Here is a 6,227-nt window from a genome sequence, read left to right on the forward strand (position 1 = left end):
AAATGCAACCCATGTTCACAAGTAACTCATAGTCTAGTGGTAGGGGTTAGAGGTAGGCAAGAGATGTATAAGATAGAGGCTACTGCTGCACGAGTAAATTAGTTCATCCTTGCATATTCATTCATTTGACTGGAAGTGACTGATGAGTTATTAATATCTTCACATGCCTCACATAAGATTTAGTGACCCAAAAAGTAGATCTAGGCTGATAGAGGCTTTTTCCTTTTAGAAGATTTTATTTGGTTAGGATTCCTTTCAGTCAAACAAGAGTAAATAGAAGGAGGTCTCTCTCTTTATTATTTTTCAAATATCAGACATGAAAGACTTTTGTCTTTACACCCAACTGATGAAGTTCATGTTTTTGTAAACTGTGGTATTCATTATGTTCATTTAAGCAGTTTAGAATTTATTAAAAAATGAAGTGCTCCACAACTCAAGATTGAAATAAGAAATGTCACTCCTCAGATTCATATATAGTGGCTGCCGTAAGATTAAAGCCTACTATCAGTTCAGTTCAGTTCAGTCGCTCAGTTGTGTCCCACTCTTTGTGACCCCATGGAATGCAGCACGCCAGGCCTTCCTGTCCATCACCAGCTCCCAGAGTTTACTCAAACTCATGTCCACTGAGTCGGTGATGTCATCCAACCATCTAATCCTCTGTTGTCCCCTTCTCCTCCCACCTTCTCCTTCCCAGCATCAGGGTCTCTTCAAATGAGTCAATTCTTCGAATCAGGTGGCCAAAGTATTGGAGTTTCAGCTTCAGCATCAGTCCTTCCAATGAACACCCAGGACTGATCTCCTTTAGGATGAACTGGTTGGATCTCCTTGCAGTCCAAGGGACTCTCAAGAGTCTTCTCCAACACCACAGTTCAAAAGCATCAATTCTTTGGCACTCAGCTTTCTTTATAGTCCAACTCTCACATCCATACATAACTACTGGAAAAACCATAGCTTTGACTAGACCTTTGTCTAGTTTGATGGACCTTTGTTTGCAAAGTAATGTCTCTGCTTTTTAATATGCTGTCTAGGTTAGTCATGGACTTTCTTCCAAGGAGTGAGTGTCTTTTAATTTCATGGCTGCAGTCACCATCTGCAGTGATTTTGGAGCCCCCCCCAAAAAAGTCCGTCACTGTTTCCCCATCTGTTTGCCATGAAATATTGGGACCAGATGCCATGATCTTAGTTTTCTGAATGTTGAGCTTTAAGCCAACTTTTTCACTCTCCTCTTTCACTTTCATCAAGAGGCTCTTTAGTTTTTCTTTGCTTTCTGCCATAAGGGTGGTGTCATCTGCATATCTGAGGTTATTGATATTTCTCCCAGCAGTCTTGATTCCAGCTTGTGCTTCATCCAGCCCAGCATTTCTCATGATGTACTCTGCATATAAGTTAAATAAGCAGGGTGACAATATACAGCCTTGATGTACTCCTTTCCCAATTTGAAACCAGTCTGTTGTTCCATGTCCGGTTCTAACTGTTGCTTCCTGACCTGCATACAGATTTCTGAAGACGTAGGTCAGATGGTCTGGTATTCCCATTTCTTTCAGAATTTTCCACAGTTTGTGGTGATCCACACAAAGACTTTGGCATAGTCAATAAAGCAGAAATAGATGTTTTTCCGGAACTCCCTTGTTTTTTCCATGATCCAACGGATGTTGGCAATTTGATCTCTGGTTCCTCTGCCTCTTCTAAAACCAGCTTGAACATCTGGAAGTCACGGTTCACATACTGTTGAAAGCCTATCATACTCATTAATTTTTATCTTTGTTTTCTATAGCCTCTCATTCCTAATAATGACAGATTAATAAGAGCTAAGGGCCATCCTGGTTTAGAAAATGAAACAATATGATGCCATTGTGAAACAGAATGGGACAGCGAAGAGTCAGGACTAAAATTATGTGCCTCTGTGGACATGTGAGAAAGAAAGGGAAAGAACCACTCAGAACTTCCCAGAGCCCACTGTTCATGTCAAAGCTGCACCCTGCAGTGACTGCTTCTCAAACTGTATCAGGCTAATTAAGAAAAATAAAAATATATTGGGTTAAAGTACTAAAATAAGCTGCCTTTTCCCTCTCTTCCAAGCTAAATTTTGCTGCTCAATTCTGAATCCTGGACAATTCTACATTTTAATAAGGGGAACTGTCAAAAGATTTTCTAAGCAACTGAAAAAGCTTTCCTATCTTTATTGGGTTCAGTCAGTATATGTACTAACTGGACAAATGGAGATAGAACCCTGGAATACATATTAAAATATTCTTAAAAACAGGCACAGAACCTGTTCTTGGGGAGTTTATACTGTTAGGCATGTAATCATTAGATGTGGTAAAATGATGACAGTCTTTTGAGGAGAAGAGGAGGCCTAAGGTTGTACTGGAGGGTCGAGGAGTATACTGACTTAACTCAGTGGGGCAGCAGGAGGAAGTGGAATGATTTGAACAGACTTACAGGCAGAAGACTGAAGATCCAGCTTTGAGTTTACTTGTAATTGTTACTTCTCTAGTAATTTATCTGTTTGCTATATTTGTGGGAATAGGTGGAAATTATTATTCTTTGGGTAGGTGAACAAAACGTACATCTCCAAATATTGAGTTAAATGCCTGATGGCATTTTCCAATTCAGAAGTCTGATTTGTAACCTGCTGGTAAGGAGGTGTATTCATGTTTCTGGGTTGTAAGGAGCCCACTGTTATCCATTCATCTGTGTTCCCATTTATACTAGGCTGTGCTAACATTAGGTCTCTAGAGAAAGACTTAAGTAGACTTAAGGCCCCTTGAATTCCTATGGACTACCTCCTACTCCCATAGGACTTCAACAAACATAATGAACACTTAAAAAAAAAAACTTTTATCTTTTTCATAGTATTGAGAGTAATAATATCTCATTTGGTCTCAAGTTCCATATTGGATTATTTTTTTAAACATTGCTTTTGAGCAGTAACTTTTCCCTGGTTGCTTAGCCAGTCATACAAGTTGAGACTTCTGTTTCTATGCCTGTTTTATAATAGCTGCTCTGGGAGAACAGATGAAAAATAATAAGTTAGATATTTTATGAGTATTGAAATCCCTTCCATTCAGAAATGTAAATAAAATAACCAGCATGAGCAATCAGCTTATGTCAGATTCCATGGGTTTATGTTACATAGGGAAATTATAGTGCAACCTGAAACATGCTTCTTAATGAATTCATAGTGGTGTCACAGTTGAATGTAAACCCTTTAGCTTTTCTATTGTGAAGAATTTCAGAAATCACCTTTTATAAACTGTTTAGGGGAGGAGGAAAAAACAAAGATGATACCAACAAATGCTATCACTGTTAAGTGGTTGCTTCCCTTCCAGCACTAAATTATGCCAGTTAAGTAAAGCAGAAACTTAATATATTGCTCACCTTTTGGCTTATTCAGTGTTATAAAAATATTATATATATATATATATATATATATATACACACACACATACACACAAATGTATATATGTATACACATACACATTTCAATATTATGTTTTTGAAAGTGGCACCAGAAAAGTGCTTTGGAAGAACAGGGTTGCCTTTGTGGTTTTTATCCTCAGAGTTTAGGAAAGTTCAGTTAAAAAATGGCAGAAACCCAATAAATAGCTCTGTTTTTACCTTCAACAAGTGCAAGAAGCCAGAGACCTAATTTGAAGATTATGAAATGAGAATTTGTATCTTATCTTTGGTTGTTGCTCTAGCAGCCTGTTGCTGTCGTTTTCCAGTCTCTTAAGTTGTGTACGACTCTGCGACCCCATGGAGTGCAGCATGCCGGGTTACTCTGTCCTCCACTGTTTTCTGGAGTTGGCTCAAATTCACGTCCATTGAAGCAGTGATGCCATACAACCGTCTCATCCTCTACCACCCCCTTCTCCTCCTGCTCTCAGTCTTTCCCAGCAACAGGGTCTTTTCCACTGAGTCAGCTCTTCTTATCAGGTGACCAAAGTATTGGATCTTCAGGATCAGCCCTTCCAATGAATATTCAGGGTTGATCTCCTTTAGGATTGACTGGTTTGATATCTTTGCAGTCCAAGGGACTCTCAAGAGTCTTCTCTAGCACCACAGTTTGAAAGCTCCAGTTCTTCAGCGCTCAGCCTTCTTCATGGTCCAGCTCTCACCAGAACCGTCCTGTCACTCAGTGAATTGATTTTGTAGTCCCTAAAATTCTTTCCTAGCTCTTCTCCTTTTCACTGTGGCCTCAGCTCACTCAGCTCTGATGAGTGTGCTAGCCTCAAAAGCCCAATGTGCCAAATGTGGTATAGGAGACCAGTCAAGTTTAAGTTTGAGAGTCAGGGAAAGAAGCATGTATTTTCTATTTTTAAAGAACTTTTTTTTTTACATTCTAATTTCATAAGTGTTTGGCTTGATTTACACCAAGTTCTAGGCCTGTAAGCGGCACATTAATGCATCACAGTTCTAGATAGGATATTTGATAGCTCTTATTTAGCCTAGAATCTCAAATGATAGGGAGCTAGAGTGAACAATATTTAGCATTTTGTTGGGCTTCACAGTGTAGCTCTCTTCTAGTCCCTCTGTATGTAACAAATGGACTCATCCTTGTGTTTTCCCATAGCTGCCCTGGTATTTACTGACATAGATCAAGATGCTGTGTGGCTCTGTAGGGAACTCTGAGCCATTTGACAATCTGGGCACATGTAGTCACCTCACATTATTTAAGCCCTGATCTCAGCATTCTAATTTCTCTGTATTCCCCAGTGTATATAATATGTACTTGCTTGAAATTCCTTATATATTGCTTGCACATTCTTGCTTCTGAGTTTCAGCATAAACCAATTCCTTTTAGTTAGAATGCTTTCCTTTGTCTGTTCTCAACCAAAACATACTGTATCTTTTAAAAATCCTGCTCAAAAGCCACCTCCTATAGAAAGTCAGATTAAATCTCATTCACCTGATTCTTTATTCTGAGAATTCTGTTTCTCAGTATGTTGCTTAAACTGTTTTGTCCCTTTGTAGTTATTGATTCCATACATTGTCACCCAGTAAGCCTAATGGTTCTAGGAATGATGAGCCTCCTGCATCCCCATCCTTGTGTACATTATATTAATACACAGAGACTTTAAAGGCCTACTGACAACCTTTCAATTTCCCCTGAGTTCTAGTCCACTTTCCATACCCTTTCCCTTTCTTCATAGTTACAGTCCTAGAGAAACAGGGCACATGTTCAGGGTTTGGCCTCCACTTTACCATGTGTGTGGCAACCTGTTGAATAGGTTCCTACAGTTGAGCAAGATTTAACCCTTTGGTTTGACAGTCCCTGCATTCTATTCAAACACATTCAAGAAGTAGATGTGACACCAGGAATAGAGAAATTTCCACTGAAAGCTCAGTTAGCTCTTTATACAAGACTTCTGAAGCTGCTGTCGTCAGCAGCTCACTCGACACTCTCCTGCTCTGCCTCTTTTCCAGGAGTCAGGGTTAGTTTAAGAAAAAGCCTCTTGCTAGAAGCCATGACCTCGTACTTTTATCCCCTCCATCTGGTGTGTGGCCTCATGGGGCTGTGCTGCTATGCAGGAGGTGAGCAATGGAATTCTTTAGATGATGACTTCTGAGCCCACATGCAGAGGCAGTGGGGGTGGGAAGCAGGGAGAACAGTGAGCGCCAAGATCGATGGACCAAAAAGTAAGGTTTGCCCTGGAAGGAATCCTAACTATAGGTAGATTGTTTTCATGAGGTGTTCTTCCCCTAGCTCAAGTGGGGCCCGGGTCAGGGAGCTGCAGCATCCCAGATCTATGATTGATGAATGTTGTGTTCCTGCAGTTTTCCCTTCTGCCTTCACAGTTGGGGTACAGGAGTGGGATAGGTAGGGTATGTAAGGGCTTATGCTGTCTCTAATGGAATGCATTCCAGGGTTGAACAGGGAAGGGTTCCTCTTGCACACATTATCTCTTAGAGCTGCTTTGTCTCACAGTCTCGGACCTAAACAAGTCTGATTTTGAATAAGTGTGGGAGGAGCAGTTGAGGGCAGCAAAAGTTTTTGATCAAGTGAAAATCTGTTTTCTGCCTGGTCTTTTAAGGGTTTTTCTGCACGGTAGATACTCCTTGCCTTGGTATAGGTAAATAGCTTATCTTGGTTCGAGGTCTCAGGAGTTTTACTAGGCTGTGAGTAGGCATCTGATCTGGGATAAGACCATTTGTGTGTGTGTGTGTGTGTGTGTGTGTGTGTGGTTTTTGTTTGTTTAGCACTCTCATTCCCTGTTCTTACT

The 6,227-nt window shown here is 40.3% G+C and overlaps 1 protein-coding gene across 10 annotated transcripts in view; it reads left to right on the plus strand.

Annotated features, from left to right (window-relative positions):
• Positions 1-6,227, plus strand: part of ST7L (suppression of tumorigenicity 7 like) — a 141,236-nt gene that overhangs the window by 77,414 nt on the left and 57,595 nt on the right. The window lies entirely within an intron of this gene.

The sequence above is a fragment of the Odocoileus virginianus genome, unplaced genomic scaffold, assembly GCF_023699985.2.
Source record: "Odocoileus virginianus isolate 20LAN1187 ecotype Illinois unplaced genomic scaffold, Ovbor_1.2 Unplaced_Contig_8, whole genome shotgun sequence".
NCBI lineage: Eukaryota > Metazoa > Chordata > Mammalia > Artiodactyla > Cervidae > Odocoileus > Odocoileus virginianus.